The sequence below is a fragment of the Ochotona curzoniae genome, unplaced genomic scaffold, assembly GCF_017591425.1.
Source record: "Ochotona curzoniae isolate NIBS_2020 unplaced genomic scaffold, NIBS_Ocur_1.0 contig_3255, whole genome shotgun sequence".
Taxonomy (NCBI): Eukaryota; Metazoa; Chordata; class Mammalia; order Lagomorpha; family Ochotonidae; genus Ochotona; species Ochotona curzoniae.
This window is the reverse complement of record NW_024465777.1, coordinates 5338256-5362180: the sequence shown is the minus strand read 5'-3', so window position 1 is coordinate 5362180 and position 23925 is coordinate 5338256. Positions and strand designations below refer to the sequence as shown.

The following is a 23925-nucleotide window of genomic DNA, read 5'->3' as shown; positions in this document are numbered from 1 at the left end:
CACATGGGCCTTGGCCTTGGCCTACAGTGTGGTGAGGAGTGGCCATGTCTGTACTGTCATGTCCTGGGATGCTCACAGGGGTCTTGCCTTGGGCAGTATGGGCTGGTGGGGAAACTTTTGAAAAGCAAATTTAAGTTAGTTTACATTATTTTTGAAAGATTTATTTTTATCTGAAAGGCAGATTTACAGAGGAGCGAGACACAGAGAGATCTTCCATCTGCTGGTTTATTCCCCAAATAGCTGCAATGGCCAGAACTGTGCCAATCCAAAGCCAGGAGCCAGGAGCCAGGAGCCTCCTCTGGGTCTCCCAACAGGGAGCTGGATCAGAAGTGGAGTAGCTGGGACATGATCCAACACCCATATGGGATGCTGGTGCTTACAGGCAGAGGTGTAGTCTGTTGAGCCACAGTGCTAGCCCGTAATTTATTTTTATTTTATTTGAAAGACAGAGCCTTGGAGACAGACAAAGAGATTTTTCCCACTGGCTCACTTCCTAAATGCCTGCAATAGCCCAGGGCTAGAACGTTAGCTAGGTTCCCCCATGGGTGGAAGGGACCCAGGTAGTTGAGACACCTTGTCACCTCCCTGGTGTGCATTGGCAGGAAGTTGGATTGGAAGCAGATGAAGTTGGACTCAGCAAGACTGTCCCCCAGGCGGCACCTCAACCTCTGCCCTCAACATGCATATCTGCTGGATAAGCTCGTAATGATGCCTGGGACTAATTATTAGGGGCAGCGCGACTTACCAGCTTGGTGCCCAGCACCTTTCCCTTCAGGTGTCCATTTGCCTCAAGGACGCCCCCCTTGGGCCTGAGGAAATGAAGAAGCTGAGGCTCAGAGAGGCCCAGTGACTTGTCCAGTGCTACAGAGAAGCAGGGTCTGCATCTTGGTCATCATCTGTCCAGCCCCATGACATGAGTTTGCAGCAGCTGGAGGGAAGGAAGGGAAGTGTAGTGGAAATGAGGATGGGGAGACTGGGTCACAAGTCTGCTGGGACCAGGAATGGGATCCCTAACACAAGGGGTTTCTGGAAGGTCCAAGAACTATTTTGTCTCGTTTCCCTGCTCTGGCTGGCCTCAGCTATCCACCTGCATCTGGGGTTACTTTGTCACTTGCTTTTCACTCCACCGCAGGGACCCTTCCATTTGCCAGGAGGAGCCCTACTTTTATGAGTTTGCCCAGTCCCAAAATTCTGCTGATCCCTAAATATATATTCATTTCATCACCACAGCCACCCTAGGATTATTGTCCGTACTTGGCTGAAGGAGCCTTTGACCTGGGAAATAGAGTTCTCCTTTTGAACCTCTATGTTGTCTTGCCCCAGGAATTTCCTAAACTCAGGAGCCTTGAATTTCTGGGAGATAGGGTGTCTTTGGAGAGTCTGTAAGGCTCAGCCTTGCCCTCATTATCCCTAAGCCTGATAGGGCAAGCACAGCCCACAAATCAGGATCTGCTATGGGTGGACACGTGGGAAGTCCGTGTGTACCCTGACTTAGTGGTCAGGAAGATTTGGGGAGCACAGTGCACACTTCCGCAGTGCCAGGCACCAATGGGGGCATGTGGCAGGGCTGGCCCCAGAGATCTCACTGTGTAAACCAACTGGCAAAGCGGGTGGCTGGTGGGAGCACTTACCAGTAGTTGTAGAAGACAGTGGGAGAAAGTCATCATAGATGACCAGGATGCTGGTGAGTGGGCCTGGCTTCGAATCCTGTATGACCTTAGTTACTTGATACTTCTCTTAGCCTCCACCTCTCGTCTGTCAAGAGGACATGATGGTGACAGCACTGTCACCAGAGGGTCCTGCAAGCCTCAGAAGAGAGCAGGTAGGGAGAATTTGACCTTGGAAACTGGGGGGCACAGGGAGCAACTGCCTAGCACCTGGAGAAGGAAAGGTTCTTGCCCCTGGGTGAACTTTAGAACACATCAGGATGGGAAGGGTCACAGACCCCAACCATGGTGATTCATTTGTCCTTCGTCAGCCTTGATTTCCTTGTCTGTAGAACGGGTATAATAGTAGCTTTTCCCCAACCCACCCCCCACCTCCAACCTCCAGGGAATGAGGGTTAAATTGGTTAATTTATTCAGTAAGCATGTTGAGCACCTGCTGCGTGCAACATGCGTTTGCAGTCACTGCAGAAGGTAAGGGGCTATAATACCTGTTACCTTTTTTTTTTAAGCAATCTTAATGTTATCATCCTCATCTAGAAAGGCAGCAGCAGGTTGGTTGGACAGGAGAAAAGAGAGGAGCCTGAGGCTTTGAGAAGAGAGTTAGCAATGTGATAAAATGCTACCGAAATAACAGGCTGGCATTGATGGAGTGCTCACTGTGTGCCAGGTACATCCACTTAGGAATCAGGTGCTCAAATTATCCCCATTTCGCAGATAGGAAGCAGGTCCAGACAGGTAGAGTGAGATGCCCCAGGGAAGTCAGCTTGTAGGAAGAGTGGCACTGCCGGCTGAGAATCCATCACTGTGCTGTCAGTCACAGAGCTTTAAGCTTAAGAGATGGGGTGCAGGGGGGCTGAAGGTACAAAAGAGGAAGGGAGGGAGACCTTTCTGGGAAGGGGCAAAAGGAGTAGAAGGGAAGGGACAGAGGTGGGCTAGGCCTCAAATTCAGCAAACAATTGGAGGGTGGGCCAAATCAGCCAGCGCTCCTGCAAGCTTTGTTTTATTTATTTATTTTTAAATCAGTCACAAGGCCTTAGCTCAGGAAAGGCAGCCCATGAAGAGTGGATGGAAGGCTTCCTGGAAGAAGTGAATCTTGAGCAATGGGTGACATCCACAAAGGCCCTGGGGTCAGTGGAGTTTAGGGCTGAGAAGTGGGAGGAAATGGCTGAGCAAAGTCTGAAGGAGGATTAGGAGGGTTCATGGCCTCCAGGCCACAGGGAGGGTGGCAGCTTCAAGAGGCTTTGCTAATGCTGAGATGGAAATAACCCCCATGTAGACTGGAAATAGAGCAAGGTGACAAGAGGGCAGACTCCAGAGTCAGGTCGCTGCGAGGCAGCTTTCTACCACCGCCGGCTGGGGCAGGTTCCCTGACGACTCATTTTCACGATGGTGGTGGTGGCGGTGATGGGCGGTGCATGCCACATGTGGCTTACAGAAAGCACCTGATTCCCCCTCTCCGCTCTCAAATGCATCCTTGGTACCAGGCACTTTTCTATTTTCTGGGACACAACAGCAGTGAACACAATAGAGAAAAATCCTTGCCCTCCATAAGCTTGCAGTTAGTGGAGAAATCGGACAGTAAACATGTGGCTCGATGGTGCTGCGGGCTGTGGAGGATGAAGCAGCAGGGGAGGTTTAGGGAGAGCCAAAGTTCAGGGTCATGATGGTTCTAAGTAAACTTACAGATGGGGGTGCCCTTGGTGTTATCTGGGTAGTGGGGCATATGAGAAAAGGCACCTCCCAGCCAGGAGTGCTGTGTGATGTTCAAGTGTTGCCATCCCCAGTTTCTAGAGAAGGACCCTCCAACCCCTGGGGGTCCTGACTTAGAGGGCCATCCTCAGGTCCCTGGGAGGTGAGCAGAACTGTTTGAAAGTGAGACGAAACAGATTGAGAGAAGTAGATCAGCGAGGGCGGGGGCAGTGCCCCGGCGGTCCATGTCCTCGGGTGAGTGGAGAGCCGGGGCAAAGGCTCGTTTCCATGGAACGGACTTGTGGCCCGCTTGTCCAGGCCTGGCTGCTGAGGGTGAGCCCCGGGAGTGGCTGACCCCAGGGCCAAGCCCCAGGGCAGAGCAGGGACAGCTGGGCAGGTCTGAGACACTGTGATTGAGCAAAGGGGCAGACAGCGTCCAGAACTGAGTGAGCCTGTGGGTGGTGTTGAGACTAAGGCTGGGGGGTGGCTTGGGGCAGTGTAGTCTACTGGTCACAGGAGAGGGAACAGCCAGGGGTTGGCCAGTCTGGAGCTGGCCATGAAGGCCCTTGGATGTCAGGCCCAAATCCTCAGCCTTGACGTTGTGGTTAGTGGTAGGGAGCTCTAAGACCTTTCCAGGTAGAGACAGGGTCATGAAATCCCTCTGCCCTAGGTGGGGCACATGGCGCCCAGGTGATTGCATAGGGGCCCCTAGGGGGCTTCCTCAGACAAGCAGGTGAGAAATGATGGGTCAGGTTGGAGCTAGCCTGAACTGGGAGAATGTCTAGGACCCAGGTGACTGTTTCCCTGGTGCCAGCCCTCTACCTGACTTTTCTCTCTCTGTCCCACTTGGGCTGAAATTCATGCCCCTTTTCCATTTATTTGTTTATTTATAATTTAAAAAAGGCAGATTTTACAGTAAAGGAGAGAAAGAAAATCTTCCATCTATTGGTTCATTTCCCAGATGGCCTCATGGCCAGAGCTGGGAGCTCCATTCAGATCTCCCACTTGGATGACAGGGACCCAAGTACTGGGCCCATCTCCCACTGCCTCCCAGACACATTATCAGGGAGCTGGATCAGAAGTGGAACTGCTAGACTACTTCATGATGTTGTTAAAGGGGTAGAACAATCCTATGAAATAGACCCTGGTATTATTACTCCATTTTTATAGTGGTGAAAACTGAAGAGGCCTAAATAGGGGGAATGATTGGCTCAGGGTCAGAGCTCAGGTCTCGACTGTCAGCTACAGGACCTGAGATCCTAACCACAAGGTCAGGCCAGGGTTCTGGGACTGAGGGAAAAAAAACATGGCAGGGTGAGGGGCAGACCCAGGAAGATTCTTCAAGAAGGACATAGAGAAGGGGGGGGTGAAGGTCAGGGGGAGGGGGCAGTGGTTCCTCCTCAGCCAGAGGCAAGGGCTTGATGTCTGTGCCCAGGGAAGCTCTGGAGCCCACAGGGCAGGGCTGTGGAGTATGGGGCTGATCTACTCTTGGCCTGATTATGGTCTGCCCCTTTGAGGAGGTAGATCTCCAGAATCAGCCACGCCCTCCCCGCCCCATCCCAAAGCCATAATCTGTCTGAGGGAGTCCTCCCACCCCAGAGAGGAGTCCTGGTACCCATTTGCCAAGACTTGAGGAGAACCTGGATGCGAAGCTCCTTGGGGCCAGGGTCAGGCTCTGGTTTAAGATCCTGGCGACAGCATCTTCCAGAACTACAGCAGGAGGTGGTGCAGATTATGAGCAGGTCTTGGCTCTGACTGGAATCCAGATTTCTGGGGACTTGGGTCCGTCAGTCCTGTGGGACAGGAGTTTTCTGTAAACAGCTGGAGAGTAAAACTTCCAGGTTTTATAGGTCATTTGGTGTCTGTCCTGAGTACTCAATCCTGCTGTCGTGTCTTGAAAGCAGTTACAGACAATGCAGAAATGAACTTGGCTGTGTTCCACACAAATCCAATGACAGGCCAGAGTTGGCCTCTGGGCCACAGTATGCCAACCCCTGGTCTAGACGCAGAGAGAGAGAAGAAAAAAGATTTATTTTGGAATGTAGAGTTACAAAGACAAGGGGGAAAGACAGAGAGATTGTCCATCTGCTGCTTCACTCCCCAGATGACCATAATAGGCAGCGCTGGCCCTAGCTGAAGCCAGAAACTTCATCCCTGTCTCCCATGTGGATGCAGGGGCCCAAGCACTGAGGTCTTCCTCCACTGCTAGGCGCATCGGCAAAGAACTGGATCAGAAGTGCAGCAGTTGGGACACAAACTGGTGCCCATATGATATATTGGCATCTGAAGTGGTGGTGGCTTTTACCTTCTCTGCCACAGTGCTGGTGTAGATATCAAACCTGATGGAGACCTAAGAGGGCAAGCTTCGGGGGCGGGGGTGGGGTCAGACTGGAATCTAGATCTGCGGCGGGTTAGTGTGGAAGGTAATCCAGAGCCACACTCTTGTTGAGCTGTTTTGGGAATTGATAAAGAAAGGTACCAGATAGTAGTTTCAAGCATATCCCTGGTAGAGCCTCCATTTCCAGAAAGCTGGGGTGGGAGGGTGCAGGGTAGTGAGACTGAGACCCACATATCGGGCTGTGGTCTGAATATGGGGCAGTGGGTGAGTGAAAGCCACACAGATACTGATCTGGAGCAAGCAGAATGCTGATCCCAGGCCAGGGCACCATAGCATCTCAGAGCAGGTGTGTACAACAGCAATGAAAGCCACATAGTATAGTTTAAAATTTTCTAGTAGCCACATGAAACACAGTCAAAAGATAGTGTGAAATTTATTTTTTAACAATGTATCTTATCTAGCCCAGTGTATCCCAGACATGATCCTTTTAACATATAATCATTATAAAACAGTATTGGGATGTTTTAGTTGTTTATAGGACTGCAGAATCAGGTATGTGTTTTATACTCACTGCACATCCTGATTCAGACCAGTCATCCTGCTGGCGCCTAGGCACTACAAGTAGCCAGTAGCTGCTATGTTGGGCAGCACAGGTTTAGAATTATGCTTTTCTTGGGGACCTGGAGCCAGAGGAGTCATAGGAAGAAGGATTTGGACTAAATAGGGCTGGATGTGCCAGAGGTCCCACCCTTAGACAACGTGAACTGGGTGTGGCCAACCCAGCCCAGGAGAGCATTTGGACTTGGGGCTGGCCTAACACAACTACCTTTCCTGCCCCGGAGTCCTGACCTTCTGGTCCCAGATAGGACCTGTGTTGGGGCTCTGCGTTCCCCTAGCCCCTGCTTTCCTCCCTCCCTCATCCCAGTTGTCACCTCTGATGTCTAGTCTGGCCTGGCAGGTGGGGCGGGAGGCAGGGTGGCAGCTGGACCCTTGTGGGAGCTGAAGCTCCACCCTTCTCAGCCAGCTGCTACCAGCCTTCCTGGACTGACTGTGGAAACAGGGGGCCCAGAGACAGAAATAAACTGCCAGGTTTCCGGGGCGGGGTTGGGGGGGGCTGCCAGTCTTTGTGCTTCCTTGCTGGGGGGGGTAGTGGTTAGCAGAGCCTGTCCTAAGCTGTCCCCCCACTAAGCCATCTCTCCTCACCCCAATGACACTGGGGCTAGAATTTGATGAATTACTGCACCCTGGGCGTCTGGGAGTCTGGGACACTTAGTTGGGAGCCTGCCAGGTGCTTAAACAGGAGTCCTTGGGTTGGGGGACCCACCTTTGCTAGTCACCGGCTGGAGGCAACTGGCACATCTTGCCTTGCCTCAGTCCCCTCCTCTGTACCAAAGATGTGATGTTTGTCCTGTGCCACTTGCGTGACCTTTGGGCGGTCACATAGCCTCCCTCGTCATCAGCAACAAGGGGGCTAGTACTGCCTTCTCCATGGGGACCTAAAATAGGTGAGCTGGGGCAGCGATGGCCGTTACCCTTGGGCGTGGGTGGGGCTGAGGTGAGTTCCAAGTGAAAAATTTATGGTCCAGGTGTGAACGTTTTTCCAGGGAAAGACTCCTCAGGCCTCCTCACTTTACAAGTAGGAAAGCTGCCCCCACCTCAAAAAAAAAAAAAAAAAAAAGAAGAAGAAGAAAGGAAAGGAAAGGAAAGGAGTGTGGCCAGCCAAAATTGGATATGGTACTCACCATATAAAGCCCGGTAGCTCGTCCCCAATTCACAGGTAAGGAAATCGAGTTCGCTGATTGGCCACTGGTGCCCACTGGCGCTATCCAGTAAGGCCCTAGTCCGCCGTCGGCAAGGGTGCGTCCTGGTCGCCTGCGCTCCCGGAGGAGGGGCGCGCAGGTAGCGGGCGCCCTGGAGCCAGCGCCCGAGCCAGGCGCTCTATTAATATTCGCACCGCTTGGCCCGGGCTGAGAGCGTAGGTCCGGTCCGCGGCAGGGCGCCTCCTGGGCCCCGGGCCCCAGCCGCCCTTCCCCCCCGCCACGTGACCCCTCTCCTCCCCCACCCTACCCCCTCTTCTTGGGCAGCCGAGGGCCGGGCCGGCGGGCCGGGGGCCAGGAAAAAGCCGAAAACACCAAGGCCGGGCCGCTCCCCTCCCGCTCAAAATAGCCCCCAGTCGGGGCTGCCACGCATTCCGCTGGGCCCGGGGCGCGGGAAAGGGTGGGCCCCTGGCGGGTCCCCGCCCGACCCGACGTGGCTGGCCGGCCTAGTTGGACGGGGTGGGGGGCGAGGGCGGGCCGCGCGGCCGGTCGGCCGGCCGGCATGTGGCTCTCCTTCGGGGATCCTTGGGATCCTTGGCAGCCGGGGCCGCGCGCTGCGCCGGGATGATGGAGAGCTTCTGGAATTTCCTGCAGCTGGAGAGCGCGCGGCCGGCCGGGGAAACGGGCCGAGCGCGCCGCTGGCGCAGGGGGCGCCCCGACGCCCGGCCCTAGGGGGCGCCTTGGCGGCTTGGGTGCTGGGAGAGGGCTCCCCGCCAGAGCCCCGGCTGCGCTTCTCTCCTCCCCGCCCTTTTAGAGGCTGGCGGGGGTCCAGTCCCGCCCCTCCCACCCGGGCAGGGAGAGAGGGGCCAGGTGCAAGCACCGCCCCTCCCCCAGCCGCCTGGTTTCCCTCTCGGCCCGTCACCTCCTCCTGGAGTTAGGAGCTCCGCGGCCTCATCTGGGAGGGTGCGGGGGTGGCCAGGTAGCCTGGGAGGCGGCGGCGGGAAGACAGCGAGGCGGACGGACCGATGCCTCCCGCTGCAGTGAGAGGCGTCTCAGGGCTTCCTGGACGGGGTCGAGACCGGGGTCTCCACTGCCGAGCCGGTCGGGGGCGGCCGGGCTGGAAAAGCCTTGGGTTCTTTTCCCCGACGGCGGGAGGAACCTTCTCTGGTGGCGGCTCTTGCACCTTGCCGGACCTGGAGGCCAGAAGGAGGGCCCCTGGGCGAGAGGGGGGCCTCATTTTCCTGGAGCCCTGAGACCCAGGAGAGTAGGTAAGTGAGTGACCTCCTGGGCTCGCTCTTGGTACTGCTGTGGATTGAGGGAGGGAAAGAGGTCCACCCTGTTCTTTGTGGGGGAAGGGAGCTTTCCCACCACGCCATTTGGTGCCTCGCAAGCTGTTGAACGTTTGGCTACTACGCAGGCATCTCCCCCGCCTGGGGTGCATTCCCCCGCCCCCTCCACCAGTGGCCCCTGTTCGTCTCGCTTCCTTCCCCGCCTCCCAGCCACCCTTAGCGGCTTACACAAAAACCTTGAGGATGGGCGCAGCTGCAATGCCTTCTCTGTCACTTGCTTGCTGTGTGACCTTGAGCCAGTCCCTTCACTACCTCCTTTCCCTCTTGCCTGAAAAACTGGATGTTATTGGGCCCCTAGTCACATGGTGCGATCAGGTGCAGAGAGGGTGCAGTTTGCCCACAGTCGGGGAACCTGTGTGCCATCCAGCCTCAGTGAGGGGAGTAGAGGCAGCCCTTTAAAGTGCTTGAACTCCCCCTCCCACAAGCAACACTGAACTTGAGAAGGATGGAGATACCTAGTTGCATGGAGTTCACTTATTTGTGCCCTGGATGCTAAAGGGAGAACCTTCTGTGTGGGCTCTGGGGACTGAGAGGCCTGCTGGTCACTGAATGTTTAAAGCCAGACAGACCTTTTGGAAGGCCTTCATGCTAGGCCAACTCTTAGAACCGATGGGGAAACTGAGGCCCAGGGAAAGGGCCCAATTTGCTCACAGTGCTCTCTTGTTACCCCACTGGGGGGGGGTGCAGCTGGCAGAGTGGCTCTGGCCCAGCCCTCCAGGCTGGTGAGGCTGGTGAACTCTGCCTCCATACTCCTGATATTTCATTCTGCCGCTGCCAGAGGGATACCCACAGTCAAATCCATGGCTTTCGCTGCCCCTCTGCCCAGGGTGTGGGACCTGGGCCCCTCCACTTCCAAGTCCAGTTCTTGTTACCTGTTTAATTGGCCAGCCTTGGGAGCTGAGAATGATGTGGTATACTGCAAGGGGTCAAGGTTCCATGTGTTGCCTATGTGGGCTTGAGCAAATGACCCCACCCTGGGCCTCAATGTGCTTTCCTGCAAAATGATGTTGATATCAAAACTGCCTCTGAGAGTACCTCTTCATCCATGCTCCCAGAGGCTTCCTAACACACATCTATTAAATAAGCTAAGGCAGGGAGGCCCTGGGACTGGAGTGCAGTTATGGTCAAGGCCAGGGACGGGGAACAGGGGAACACACCCTTCCCTTTTTTTTGGGTCAGCAGCTTACAGTGGGTGTGAGGGGACAGGAAGTAGAGCAAGGATGAATGTCCACAGGTCGTTTTGGCAAAGCCTGGGCTGGACCACATTTATGTGCCCAGGCTCCTGGCTGCCAGGTGCTCCCATCTGAGCACACTGTGGACAGTTCTCGGTAACAACACAACACACGGCCCCTCCCAGCCAGTCCACTCCCACCTCCCTCTGTCTTGGGGCTGTGTACGCCACCCCCACCCAGCACGCGCCTTTCTCTCTCTCCATTTCTCTCCAACTCCTAGAGGGTTCCCAGGGAGGAACTGCCAAGAGAAGGGCCTGCTGCAGCAGCCGGCTGTGAGGCTTCAGGCAGCAAGCTGAGACCCAGAGAGCCGTCTCTCTGACTCTGGCTTTTAGCTTCCTGCTGCCTCGAGGAGGCGGCTGGATTAGTGCCTCCCTAAGGCATCTTCTAGCTCTGACAGGCTCCTAGCCCATGTTGACTGATGTATCCTAGGAGATAGAAGCACACAGAGAACCCTGTCAGCTGGGAGATTCCTGTTAAGGTATCCCCCCCCCCCAAAGGCTGCTCCCTCTCTGACACACCTTTCAGGGATCCTGGTAGGGGCTGGGGATGGGTGGAGGGGGCCCCATCACCCAGGTGAGTGGCAGTGCTGATTTCCAGGACCCCCTCCGCCGAACTGCTGAGACCTGAAGCTCTTGGAGCTTGTATCAGTGGGGTTGTGAGGCTGCATAGCCCAGGAGGGAAGGTGTGAGTCTGGGACCAGTCAGGTAACGGGGTGCTAGGCACGAAGCTTCAGGCTGGTGAGTCCAGGAGAGCTACCACAGGGGCAGTGTATGTGCACAACAGAGAGGCTGCCCATGCAAGGAGGGGAAGACACGGAATCCTAGCAGCCTTCCAGGGCGGTGAGGAGCAAGGGAAAGCTCAGCCTTGCCTGTTGCCTGGGTTTGTCGGCTTGTAGGTGGGTGTTGAACTCAGAACTACAGTTGTCAGCACTGTTGTGGGACTGTTGTCCAGCTTGTCCAGGCTGTGTAGTCGGGACGGCAGGGCCATCTGCAGCTCCTGGCCGTGTGACGTGTGTTTAGAGAGTATTGAGGCCATCATCCACTGGTATTTCTTTCGGGCTGGAAGGTGTTCTGGAACCCCGTTGCCCTTCACCCCTATGGAGGGAGGGGCCCCAGGATCTAAGGAGGGACATCTCCAGGCTCAGTCAGTCCTCCACAGGTAAGCAAGCAAACAGGCAGGCAGCCACAAGCCAGCTCACTCTCACAGTAATTTTACCACAGTGCCTAAGTCAGGAACAGGCGTGAATTGACCTTTTAACCCCTTCCCCACCACGGGATTAGACTCTGTTTCCTGTTCAATCTCCTCCAGAACCAGTTCTAGCCCGCCTGGTTTTCCCCCCAAGTGGATAAGCAGTCCCCCCTCCACCTTTCTTCTCTACCCCCCACTGGCCCTGGGGGAGCCCGAGGGCCAGGCTGGTGCAGGGTCTGGCAGGAGCTAAGGGCCCAGGCGGGAGTGATAAATATTGAAGAGGAGGGATTTCGGTGTGGGCTGGAGCAGCTGCAGTGGTTCGAGTGTCACACTATCTCTCCCCAGGTTTACTGACCCATTTCCATTCACGCGGCTGCCGGTTTCCTAGCAACGGCAACAGTCCCCCCAGAACAGGCGGAGTGTGTGTCTGCCATTAGCGACTGCCGCAACTGTGTCAAGGTTACCCAGCTCCCTGCAAACCCACCCCGGCGGGTTTGTTTTCTGCCAGTGCCTGGCACACACTGTGCCAGCCGGGGAGGGGGGAGGGGGCTGGGGGCCAGCCCAGGGGCTTGGGTGGGGGTGGGGGGCTGTGGAAGCGCTGCAGTTCCTGGTCCAGTGGGAGCCAACTTGGACTGAGGCCGAAGCAGCCGTCCTTCCTCCACACACCCCCACCCCCTTGGCTGGTGGAATTCCTGAGCCTGAGGGGAGCAGGGGGTGGGGCTGTCCCTCAGCCCTGACCCCCGAGATTCCAGAGCCTGGGGGGAGAGGTGTGGGCTGAGGGGCCTCCGGGAAGCCTGCCCGGGTCTGACCCCACCTGGCTTGTTGTGCTCCTGCCCCGGGTTCCTCCCACTCGCACCGCCGCAGCTCCCTCTGCTCTCCTGCCATCCCAGCTCTTTGTCCTGGTGGCCTCCATGCCTGCTTTTCCCCCATCCGACTCCCCAGGGCAAGGTTGTGTTTCTCCCATCAGACTAGGGGCTTCTGGGGTTGGAGTTCATGACACCTCTTTTTCTTCCCTGCCCTCAGTACCAACTCCTGACAGTTTCCCCTAATGTCCTGGGAAATGAGATTAAAGCATTTAGCATGGCAAAGGGCAATTTTCCTTGATAGAGACTAGCCTGGCAGATACCCACACCCCCACCTCCACCCCATGCCATTCCCCTCAGGCAGCGGATTCTGCCTATACACACCTGCAGCCTTCCTGTGAGTGCCAGACTGCAAAGGGTTAAAGCAGCACCCCACCCTCACCTCGGTATGTGAGCTCCCCCGGGCTGGGGGAGGGACAGCAAGATGGGGGGCTGTCACCTTAGAGCTGAGACCTGACCAGTCACATTCCTACCCAGGAGGGTTAGGGCAGGTGGCAGAGGGCAAGGCAGTGGCAAAAGGGGGGGAGGTGCCTGGAGGGCCAAAATGTGGGGATCAAAGTGGGGGAAGCAAGAAGATGGGGCCCAGGCAGCTGGGAACAAAGCCCGAGCCTAGGCCTCACCCTCCCACATCTTTCCATCCTCCTGGTGGTCCACGTGTCTTGGACACAGGTATGAGTCTACACAAAGTGTGACAAAGGTGGTTCCAGACAGGCAGGGCAGCGCAGGGGCTTGTGGGTAGCCTGCAGTGGGACTTTCTGGTGCCTGGCGAAGGTTGGCTGGGGCTCTGGCTAGGTCAGAGGCCCTGAAATCTAGGGTACGGAGCAGACCGTGCTGGGACAGTGGAGAGAGACCTGGGCGGGTACCAGGCAGCCTGGGTCTCTGCCCAGCCATGGTGCTTGGTTCGTCACGGTCTCAGTGTCCCCACTGGAGCATTGCAGGCTGGTGGTCTCTGACAACCTGCCTGTCTTGTTAGTGCCCAGGGTGAGGGATGGGGGGCCGTGGTCCGGAGGGATGTGGGAAGCTGTCAGCTCCAGGGGGAGTTTGCAATGTGATCCCTGAGCGAAAATAGCCCAGGTCATTTTCAGCTGCTTGGGCGGAGGTATCTGATCCCCACAGGGCAGCTAGGGCAGGGGGCAGGGAGGAGCAGCTCTGTAAAAGCTGTCTGGGAAATTGGACCCTGAGTCCAAGAGGGGAGGAAAAGATTGGCATGCCCAACCGGCTTCCTGGGACCCACCAGCCTGGCCCTGCTGGGGAACCCAGAAGAGATGAGGCAGGCACAGGGTTAACAGGAGGTGAGGGCTGGACTCCAGCCCCCTTTGGGTCCTGGCCTGGAGGAGGTGAAAGGTCAGCCCCCTGCAGCAGGGGCACAGCTGGGGAAGGAGTAACCCGATCTTTCTCCCTAGCCAGGCTCCGGGGATCACAGCGCCTGCTCCCCCAGGATAGGTGCTTTGACGGCCTAGGAAGGAGTTTGTTTCAGCTTGTTATCAGCAGGGGCTTGGGGGCTGGGGGGGGGCTAGGTCCTCGAGGTCAAGGAGAGTTGCAGGCACACACACACACACACACACACCCCCTTCCAGGGGTAGACAGAAATAGAGGTAAACCTGTGGGAAAGGTGCAAGGTGGTCTTTGCTGGCTGCTGCATTGTCACTCTGGGCCCCCATTTGTAATGACTAAGGACCAAGTATCCAGCATGGGGAGAGCTCAGAAGGAAAAGACACTTGCCCTGCCCCCCAGTCCTTGTTTTGGATTAGTGAGAAAAACCAGCCCAGTGACATTGAGGTGTGTTTAGGCTTTGCTGCCTGGTTTGTGGACTGTGGGACACTGGGAGTGCTAAGATGGTAAGGTAGGAGACCAAGGCCACAGCACCGGAGCTGAACCTGGTGTCTGTGTCAGGCAAATTGCTGCCATCTGACCAAATAGGAAGACTACCAGCTACCAGGTGGGATCATTAGGATTGCATGAAGTAAGTGCTCAGTAAAAATAATCACCTTAGTAAGACGCCTTGCGGAGCACCAAGTCATCCAATGTATACCTGGCAACCAGAGGAGTTGGCAAATTGTAGACTAAGATGTATGGGAAGGGGCTCTTGGAGATGGAACTGGGGCAGTGTTGTGCCCCTGGTCCGGGGCTGCAATGCAGGTGATGTGACATAGGATGAGGTGGGTGTTCTTACCGCCCACCTCCGGGTCTGTCCACAGCCGTCTTCCCTCCCCGCCCTGTGAGGCTATAAGGGTGTAACTGTCCCCTGAGTGTGGCTGTAGGTATGTTTGAGAAGGCGCAGGCATCCCAAGCAAGAACAAGTCGCCTTTTGTACAAATCCAGCTCCAGGCTGGGCTGGGCCCTCTCTGGGGGATCCCCTGTTTCGGTGCCCAGCTCCCCGCCCGCGGACAGCGCCCGCGGACCCCCGACCTGAGGGGTGCGGTGAGGTAGGGCAGGCTGAGCGCCCCCTCCCAGGTACTGGGGGCGGGTGGGGGCTGGCCCGGAGCCCCGCCCCCTCGTGACGACATTCCAGGTGCGGCCAACCCCGGGAGCTCGGGCTGCAGGCGGCCCGCCCCTGGCGGGCACCGCTCCCCTGGGTTTGGGCCGCGCAGAGGGTGGAGTCGGCAACAGGAGGTGGAGGAGGAGGCAGAGCTTGCCCATGGGGCGGGGCAGCTGGTGCAGGCCGCGTTCTTCCTGCTGTAAGCGAGGTTGTGCACGCGATCCGGAGACCTTGAAACTCCCTCCCCTTGGAGAGCCGTCCAAGACCCCTTCTCCCCTGGAGGGCTCAGTCATCTTGCCCAAGCCTCGCTACTTGCTGCTTTCTGCTGGACGCCTCCCCTCCCGACCTGTTTTGGTTTACACCTGCCTGCATGAGCCATGGGGCCCTCAGCAGGAAGGCCAGCTTGTTCGGGGGTTTATAGACACCGTGGGGTTCAGAACAGGCACTCCTGAGGGTGGACCGCGGATAAGGAGACAGGCCTGTGGGCGGAACAAGCAGAGCTGGAAACCAGGGCTCCAGTGGGTGGCCAGAGCTGCTCCCAGGCCCTTCCCAAGTTCTGGAGGAGGACCTCTTCCTCTGTAGTGCTCACATCACGGATGAGAACCCCTGGCTTCCGGCAGGAGGAGGGCACGGTGTGGGGTGAGCTGAGGGAGATTTGGAGGCCCTAGGGGACAGAGCTGCACTGCCTGGTTCCTGTGGGCCCAGTGCCTGTGGGTACCAGTTCTGGGGGAGGCACGGATTTCACTTGCCAGGTGGGAGGTTTCACATCAGGCAAGGAAATGTGTGGGAGCCATAGTGTGGTGGTGGTTCGGGGCAAGGGAGGCAGGGATTAAACCTTGCCAGCACTGCCCCCGCCAAGAAGCCTGTCCTGTGGAATGCTGGGAGGCCCTGGGATGGGGCCAGGCAGCCAAGGTGTCTCTGGTGGCAGGGAAGCAGTTAAGAGCTGCCTCAGCCCGTCCCTTCAGACAATTAGTGACATCTCGCTTGACAACACCACACTGAGCCGATGCAGACCTTAGCCCCCCCGACCGGCCCCCCCACAGCCGCTTCAGCCGTTTATTCTTGGGCTTTAACAATTGGGATTCTGACTTGGAGGAGCGGGCGCCCCGCGCTGCCCTCTGACCTGCCGTCGCCTTGGCAACTGGAGCCCGGTAGGCCTGGGCTCTGCGTTAGGATTACAGATCCTGAATTCACAATCTTGCTGCTCCTGTGCAAGCAGATACAGCGGTAGTGGTGGCAGTGACAGCAGCAGCATGCTGGATCTTCAGCTGGACTGGGGGAGTAAGGGAGGGAGGCCCAGGTAGGCACCTGGGATGCCCACGGCCCTCCTGGAGAGTGGTGTCCCCTGGCAGCCCTCATGGAATGGAGCAGGGCCCTAAGATCCACTTCTCCCAGCATCTCCCATCCACACTCTCTAGAAACTTACTTTCCTGTTAAGCCCTGGGGGCAGGGGTGAGGCTGCTCTATCGCACCCCCCTCCTCTCTTCCCCCCTCAGCCAGCCCCCTACCATGCCCAGAGCTCCAAGTGCCAGCAGACTGTGCCCCTGCCGTGCCTGCCGCCATGGCAACAGGCTCCCCTCCCTTGCCAGCTCAACTCCTTTTCCCCCTACCCTAGCAGCCAACTGCCCTAGCTGAAACCGGAGCCCATGCATCTGTGAGCCTCATGCCCAGGCCCACATTCCATTTCGGTCCTCTGTCCCCCCTAGTTCTGGCGATGACATCTCCCCTCCTCCCTTCCTCATCCCCTCCCTCCTCGCCCCTGCCTTCTCTTGCTGTTCCCCCACTGTGCATCACTCGGTATGCCCCCTGCCCACCCAGTCGTTCTCCACCAGGGTCTCACCCTCTCCACTGTCTGCTGGCCTCTGGGTGGGTCGTCCCCTCTGCCCAGCTCCAGATTCTAGCTCCCGGCTCGCATGTTCCTGTATTTGGCCATCTGTGTTTGGGGAGGCTGCTCCGCTCCTGCCCCCTTCCCCCACAACCTCACCCCAAGTGTGTCTCTTCCTCTTGCTATGTGTGTGGGTCTTTGTCTCTGCATCCTTCTCCTATCTCTCTTTGTTTTCTCCTCCTCCTCATTTCCTCCTGAGGTTCTCTTGCTGTTTCCCTCCATCCAGCCCACTCCCCATCTCTGCCTTTCATCCTCCCCTAAGCCTCGTCGGCCCTGTTTCTCCTGACCTCACCTTCTCTTTCCTTCTGTCTCGTTCTCTGCCTTGATTTCTCCCTCCCCCTCTTGCCTTTCGGGTCTCCTTCCTCTACTTCCTACTTGATCATTTCCCTTGAAGCCCTGGGCTGGAGAGCAGGGTGTGGAGTGGGTGTGTGTATGCACTTCCTACAGTCATCCCAAATGATTCCCCTTCCTGGTAGGGACCAGGTGTCTTGGAAGCCACTTTTGGCGCGCAAGGTTGAACCTGGAATGAGGAGATTTGGAGGTTAATGAACCTGCAGGGTCTGTCCCTGGTCCATCCAGTCCACCTTCTGGCAGCCCAGGCAGGGGCAGACCGTAGTTCCAGGGGCTGTGTCCACCAAGAATCCCCTGGATCCTGGAATTTGTCTCTCCCAGTTACAATATATTTGTCCCAGACCATGCCTCAGTTTCCACACGTGGCTTAGGGTTTTTGTGCTTGCTTGTCTGTGACTTCTCTAGAGTAGTTTGGGTTCCTGTGGTGAAGTCACAGTTGTGAGGAACAAGGACAGGCTCAGATGGCTCCTACTCTCTTTCTTTTCCAGTGCCACCAGGAGGACTACAGGCAGGCAGGGCCAGGGCCCCCAGGGAATCAGGGCCCTGTCTCCTTAAGTGGAGGGTGGGGCATAGGACTGGCCGCCTTGCTGTCCAGCCTCCTGCCCTCCCTCCCTCCCACTCCACTGCCTGGCCTGGGCAGTAGCCTCCAGGCCTCCCCTCTTCAAGGAGGAAGCTTGGACTCCTGGGCAAGCTGGCCCTGCAGTTGGGGAGCCAGGCCCCAGGGCCCAGTTCTGGCCCCTGGGGGCGGTAAGGCCTGGTCAGGCACACAGTTCTAGGACCCTGGGTCTGAACACTACTCACCGAGGGGCCAGACGGGGGAGTAGGGGTGCCTGGGGGAGGCGGGTTGCACGCAAGGCATGCTGGGCCCCCTCAGCGGGTGGGTGGGGGGGAACAAAGCTGGCATCGAGGCCTCAGCTAAAATTAGCCGCTTCCCTGCGCGGGAGCAAGCATGCCTGCCAGCCGCCCAGATCGCCGCTGCCTCGGCAGGCCATCTGTCGCCACGTTTCGCTCAGTCCCCGGGGGCCCTGCAGCTCCAGCCACCCCCAGGGGCTAGAGGCTGTCCCTGACCAGCTCTGCCACTGTCCTGCTGTGTGACCTCAGGGTAGGCCTGTCCCTCTCTGGGCTCTGGTGACCTGAGCAGGCCCCAGACAGTGACAGCCCACATACCACATTTCTTCCAAGCAGCAGGTGCTAGAGAGCTGCCATGTGCCTTGCCCTTGTAGTCTTAAGGTTTAAAGGTGAGCTGAGTGGCATTTAGGGTAAAGGTCAGAAGGGGTATGCCACAGATCCCCTGGTAGATCCCCCATGGTGGGACCATGCTAAATCCACCACCACACTAACCACCCAACACATGTGCACACCCTCCTGCAAGCAGCCATAAAGAACAGTTCCAGGTGGGCCGCCTGGAGGTGGAGACTGAATGCAGCTGCTGCTGCTGGCCCTGTGACTTAGGCAAATGTCCTGCCCTCTCAGTTTAGTTCTGCCCCTCTTCCACGAGGACCTGCCCACCTGCTATGACACTGTCCTGCAATGCTTGCTTTACTGTCCCTGCTTTACTGATGAGGAAACTGAGGCATAGGAAGATGGGATTCTCTGTAAGGAAAGGAGGGATCTAGGGGTGGAGTGGTTTCCTGGATCCTTCCCTTCCCCCTCCCACAGTGGTTTCCTGGATCCATTCCCTCTCCCCCTCCCCAAAGAGGCTGGGCGGCTGCTCCAAGGTCACCCAGCTTGGCCCGGGAGGAGCTCACACTTGAACCCCAGCCTCTTGGCTCCTGGCCTCCCTCACCACTCTGGCCAGCAGGCTGGGCCTGTTCCCTGGGTGAGTCATGCCCCTGGACTTTGGCCTCCTTGTCCCCGGCTCTGTGGCCTGAAGTTGGGAGAGAGGGCCTTTATAAGGAAGAGGGGGGACCCCTGGCAGTAGCTGGGGACCTGGTGAACAGGTCCCACCCTCTCACTGGGTGCTTGGGGAACAGCAAACCCTACTGTCTCCCTACTGCCCGCCCACCTCAGATCCTGTCCCTCCCAGGAGCCACAGCTACCAGGTGGAGTGGAGGTGGGGTAGGGTAGGGGCTTGGGGAGGTGGTATTTTCCAGGTGCTGTCTGTGTGCCCAGCAGCTTCCTCTTGGGTACTTTTCCCCGGCCCCATCAACTCTGGGTTCCTCAGGTGGAGACCACAACACCTCCCCTCCTGGTGCCCAGGGAGCAAGGTCACACCCAGGGCCCTACATGTCTCCACCTCCTGGGGCCAATGGTGTTTATCACTGGGGCAACATGTGGCTGTACCCAGCCCTGGCAGTGCTGGGGTGACATTCATGCCCTGTGAGCTGTGACACTTCTGCAGGCTGAGGATAGCACCCCCACTCCCGGGCTGGTGGCGTCGGGGGGGGGCGTGGTATGGTGGGCTGCTACCTGGCTCAAGCAGTCAGCAAGGTGACATGTTGTAGACCCATCCCACAATTCTGGAGGGAGAACTCGGCGGGGGTGTGGGGCAAGGCTGTGCCCCTGCCTCATGCTGGGGGGCACTGGCGGGGGGCCTGTGCCTTTCTCATTTTGTGGAGCTTGGGGTCAGCACAGTGACGTTTCCTTTCTCTGCGTGTCTCTCATCCTGTTAGTGGTGTGTGTGTTGGGGGGTGGCTGCTTGTGTTACAGCACCATTGTGACAGGTGACAGCCCATGGCCTATCTCATGCCGTCTGGGGACATGAGATGTGCCCATTGCACACTTGGGGGAAGCGACAGGTTATGTGCTTTGCTCTTGCTGTTGGGAGGGTTGTCACAGGCTCGTGTGCCCGTCTCTCTGGCTGTTGTGTGTGAGCAGTGTCACCATGTGCCTCTCTCGTGCTGTTGTGGGGAGTGACATGTGTGAGAGCTCCTGCTGCTGGGAAGTTGTCAAGAACTGGGGAGCTTGTCTGTCACCCGAAGAAGACAACCCGTTACCTTGTGATGGGGATGCTGGCAGCTGGTGGGCTCTGGTGGGGTAGAACCCGTAGCCCAGAGGGCGGGCAGGTCTTGGTCCCATGTCACCCACCTGGGGGTTGGGGCACCAGCCCTCAGGACCACTCCCTGGGAGGAGGGGCCCCTGCATTTTCCCAAGGTTGTGGACAGGGGTCCCTAGGGCTGGAGTGTGGCTGATTAGGCAGGTGGGATGGGTGGGGTCTGCAGAAGGATGGGGGGAGCTGCATCCCCACAGGCCTGGGGGACCCTGTTCCTTGCCTCTTCTGCCCCTGAAACTGTTAAACTAATTAAAGCTGTGGAGCCGCAGGATTAATCGGGGCAGCTCGGCGCGGGCCGGGAGCTCAGGTAGTCGATTAGTGCGCCGCGAGGATATTGGATTTCTGAACCGCAAGTCAGCACTATTCGGCCTGTTATCTCCCAGGCCCGGGGGTCAGCAGGCACGAGGCCGGCAGCCCACTCCCCGGCCCGCCTCCATGCCAGACTCCCGTGGCACCAGCTGGCCCCCATGGCCCTGTCTCCTCTGTCCTTGCTGGCTGCAGACTCACCCTATGCCCGTCTGACCCCACACCCAGTCCTCGGCCTCTGCAACCACACCTCCCGGTCCTGTCTGCCTCCACCTCAGGTCACCGTCCATCTTCACTCTCTGGCTCTTTTTGTGTCTGTGTGTGCCTGTCCCTCGCCCTTTCTGCCTGTGTCTTCTAGTGTCCCTGTCTCCCTTTGTGTGTCTCTGTCTCCCTGTCTCTCCTTTTAGCTGGCTGGCTGGCTCTCTTTTTGCTCTCTCTCTCTCTCTTGTGTGGTCTCGGCTGGTGTCTGCAACCAGAACAAATCTCCCCCAGCCGACACCCCCTGAACAGGGAGGCCAGAGCAGCTAATGGGAAACATGTGATGCTGCTTTGCGCCTGGAGCACCGTGAAGGGAGTCTTAGTCGCAGCCCAGCCGCATTCCCCTGCCGCGCTGCCCTCCGCCTGCCTCCCAGCCCAAGTGGGCACAAGTGGGCACAGTCCAGGCTCCCAGCCCCTCGCACTTGCTGGGATTGTAGGGCGGCCTGCGCAGCCTTGCGCCTTAAATCTCCCTGGCCCCTGCGACTGGGCAGAACCCTTCGGCTCCCCCCCCACCCCACACACACACGCACACATCGCACACATCGCCACGTGCAGCAGAACATGGCCAAGAGGAGCTGAGTGGTGGGGGCCTGGTTGGGGGGCAACCAGTCCGCCCCCACCAAAGGGCTCCAGGGCCACCCAGATTTTTATCTTTTCCACCTTCCTGGGCCTCTGGAGAGCTGCAGAAGTGGGGGCTCCCTGAGGGCTTGGGAGCTGCTGGGCTGCATTTCTGTGCCCACCCAACCACAGGGAAAGGGGGGAATGGATCAGAGGGAGGCTCTGGCAGGTTGGAATTCTCCTTCTCTGCCTGTGGATAAATTGTCCCTAATCCAGGCTTGGGGAGTTGTCTGGCTCCTACAGAGAGAGAGAGAGAGAGAGAGAGAGAGAGAGAGAGAGAGAGAGCAAGCAGGAGCAAGGGAGGAGGGAGGAAAGAAGCAGGAACATACAAACAGTGACACTAGCACACACGCTGTCACACTAAGGGGCTTCCCTGTGCACACACCCGGACTGCACGAAGGGGCCACCCAAACGCCAAGGCATCATCACTGTGCACTGGCGTGTCAGACATGCACAGTTGTAATGGTGCAGAGACGACGTGCCATGGCACAGGGCCCCACCACCATACCCAGGCACATTGGGCAGCTGGGCAAAGCCACACATGCAAGAACACACCATGAGCACATGCAGACCCATGGGGATATTGTGACCACTCACACGGAGGCCCTAGGGGCCAGGAGCAGAGTGGAGGGAAGAAGGGAGACAGGGCTCTCAGTAGGAAACCTGCGGGGACAGTGGAGGATCAGCCGCCCACACACACCCTGCCCCCATCGTACGTGTCCCCAGAGCTCTGACACAGGCAGGAGCCGGCTTGGCTCCTGACACAGCGAGATTCACAGCCAGGCAGAGCGAGTGCACACGCCCGCCCTGTCACACTCAGGCATACACTCCACCTCTGAGGCCTCACGAGTGGGCACACACAGAGCAGAAGGGAACAGAAATGTGAACAGGCTAAATCAGGCCCTATGCTCAGAGGACTATACCCCCACAGCCGAGCCGAGGGATCCGTGGGCTCACACCACGTTGTTACTCTGGGGCCAAAGACACAGAGCAGCACGCACAGGTGTGCAGACAGTTTGGCACCATCAGTCAGGCGTGGGCATCCACACTGCCCAGCACAGACAGGTATGCATCTTGCAGCCAGAGTGTAGCATACAAGCAGTCCCCAAGGCCAGCTTTCCATATGCTTTGCAGCTCCGGCACAGAACCAAGGGAGGCAGGCAAAGGGGCAGGAAGCGGGGCCTGCAAAAGAAGGCTATCAAAAGGCAAAAGCCAAGGCTGCTTGTTGATGGAGACAGGTGAAGGTCAGCTTGGGGGTGGGTGAGGGCCCGTGTGGAAACCTGCCTTTCCCATCACTCTGAACAGCACCTCAACCTGCACCGTGCCTGACTTCCCCGGAGTGCTGCTGCTCATTGCCGAGATCGCTTCCCCACCTTCTAGCTGAGAAATCTGAGAGTCCGAGAGGTTAGCCCGCTGGCCAAAGATCACACAGACAGGGTTGAGTTGGGGACTGACTAGCAGAGGCCCTGCCACCAGTTTGTATATGCACTTGTGTGTGCGTGTATCCATGTTCCTAGACATACAGGCACTTCTCAGTAGGCCCCCAGTTCCCATCAGGGTGGAGGTCAGGTCTGAAGAGAGGGACCCCATCTAGGACAGCCTATGGGCTTCACATTGTTCTGCCCCTGCCCTCTGATCAGCTCTCCTTGCACTTATGCCTAGGTGCCCTGTGTTTGCTTCCACAGATGGGAGCTTGCCTGACTATCTACCCATCAGCCTGGACCCCAGCACCTGCCCAGCTGAGCGTGTGCAGAGGGCCCTGGGTGAGGGGCGCCTCTCAGGCCGCAGCAGACACCACCCTGGAGATGCTGGTGGAGATAGGCCTGTCCTGCTAAGCGAGGCCTATCGTCACAGCCTGCTCAGGTAAGGCAGCCAGGCTGCCCCCAGGAAACCTTCCCACTCCCCACTTGATCCCCCTCCCAGCTTGGACTAGAGAGACCCCAAAAGACTCTGGGTTTACTGAAGCTTCCCACTGTCCAGAAGGGGAAATTGAGGCTCCTGGATGTACAGTGAGTCCCCCAGCCCTGATTGCCCTGTGCCTGAGGACACTGGGGGCTGTAGAAGCAGAGAGCTGGGAGGCCAAGGTGAAGTACTGGGAGTGCCTGCAGAGGCCACAGAGGGGGCAGGGGCAGGGCTGGACCCAGTGAGCCCACCCAGCTCGGGAGCTGCAAAGGCCAGGTGGGGCCACCCTGCCCTGCAGGGGCAACACCCTCAGTTGACACATGAAGCCTAGGGCGCTAGGAAGCTCCCTAGAGCCAGGCCTGCCCAGGGACCCCACCCAACTTCCAAAGGAGCATTCCTGGGGGCTGAGGTCTGGGGGTGGGGCCTCCAGGGATCACACGGCTGGGAGCACACCTGTTGGCACCCGACTATGAGTGTGCAAGGCCAGCCTGGCTTGTGGGCAAGCAGGTGTGTAGGTGTGCAGGGCTTGAATATACAGGTTATATAAGCAGGCAGGGCCGCAGGAGTGTCAAGGGCTGTGTATATGGTGGATGGTGAGTGAACAGGGTCCAGGGCATGTGTGTGCTGGGCAGGTGTGGAAATGCCTGATGCGTGTGTGCGTACTGGATGGGTGTGGGTGGGTGCAGGGCGCTGATGTGCATTCCCCGAGATGTGGGTAGATGCTCCACACCCTGGGGGTTGGGTGGGTGTGCCCAGAGGGAGCTTCGTGTCCACAGGGGAAGTGGGTGCTCGTGGTTCCGGGTGCATGGTGGGGGTGGTGTGTGCACGTGGCTCCGTTTGTGCTTTGGAGGTGGCTGGGCAAGTCTTGAGCCGAGCTGGGCTCAGCAGTGCCCAGCCTTGTGGCCAAATCGCTGAAGTCACTTCCTTTGCAGCAACAACTTTCCAGGAGGAGGAGTCCTCCAGACCTGGGCGGGGAGGGGAGGGGGGGCGGAACAGGGCGCTCTCTGGGGAGGGAGGTGGGCGGGGGTGAGAGGCTGGGGGAGGGCCTGGT

At 58.0% G+C, this 23925-nt stretch overlaps 1 protein-coding gene across 1 annotated transcript in view; it reads left to right on the top strand.

Annotated features, from left to right (window-relative positions):
• AHDC1 (AT-hook DNA binding motif containing 1) overlaps positions 1-23925 on the top strand; it is a 58836-nt gene that overhangs the window by 15711 nt on the left and 19200 nt on the right. The window contains exon 2 of the mRNA XM_040979669.1: positions 22658-22835. The gene's annotated coding sequence lies outside the window, so the exon portion shown is untranslated. The remainder of the gene's footprint in view (positions 1-22657; positions 22836-23925) is intronic.